Source organism: Sinocyclocheilus anshuiensis, unplaced genomic scaffold (assembly GCF_001515605.1).
Source record: "Sinocyclocheilus anshuiensis isolate Anshui unplaced genomic scaffold, SAMN03320099.WGS_v1.1 C32153100, whole genome shotgun sequence".
Taxonomy (NCBI): domain Eukaryota; kingdom Metazoa; phylum Chordata; class Actinopteri; order Cypriniformes; family Cyprinidae; genus Sinocyclocheilus; species Sinocyclocheilus anshuiensis.
Window position 1 is genome coordinate 1 of NW_015612446.1, and position 730 is coordinate 730.

Sequence of the window (730 nt, forward strand, 5' to 3'; positions counted from 1 at the left end):
CACTCACTCACACACACACACACACTCACACTCACACACACACACCGTGTGTGTTCATTAGCAATCAAACCCATGATTAGTGTGAAAAATCCCTGCTCATTAATGAAGTTTCTTTCTTCAGTGCATCAAGAAGAGAAGCAAAGGGGATCAAGACTCCCTGTATCAGGTGAGAATCAGATCAGACGTGATCAATGAACCAATAATCACCATATTAGAGATGTGTGCGTATACGAGTGTATGATGTCTTCCAGCCCATTGACAAGAGAGTCCAGTCGGCATATGACGTCCTGCGCGGCGGGGCTGAGGAGGGTCCAGCCAGAGGGGTGAGTGACCACTGATCACAGGACACATGACACAGGTCGCATGACACAGGTCGCATGTCACATGACAGGTCACATGACATGTCACAGGACACATGACATGTCACAGGTCACATGTCACATGACACAGCCGCTGATCTGCATGTGTGTGTTTCACAGGGCCGCAAGCGAGGAGACGACACTTACACGGTAAGAGCCTCTTCATCACAGGAAGGAAGTTCATTAGCAGCGCTGAGAAGAAGAATCCAGCTGAAGAAACCACAGAAACAGCATCAGATCAGATCAGATCAGATCTGACAGAAACCTTACTCACACGCTCACACTGCCGCTTCAGAATGAAGGCCCTTCATTTACACACACACACTCACACACAGACTCACACACACACACACACACACACACACACACAC

At 48.6% G+C, this 730-nt stretch overlaps 1 long non-coding RNA gene across 1 annotated transcript; it reads left to right on the top strand.

Moving 5' to 3' along the window:
* Positions 1–85: 85 nt before the first annotated feature.
* LOC107682429 (uncharacterized) lies at positions 86–712 on the top strand. The gene is made up of 3 exons (XR_001633485.1): positions 86–166; positions 252–323; positions 480–712. It is a non-coding gene; the product is annotated as an uncharacterized LOC107682429 (long non-coding RNA).
* The last annotated feature ends 18 nt before the right edge of the window (positions 713–730 follow it).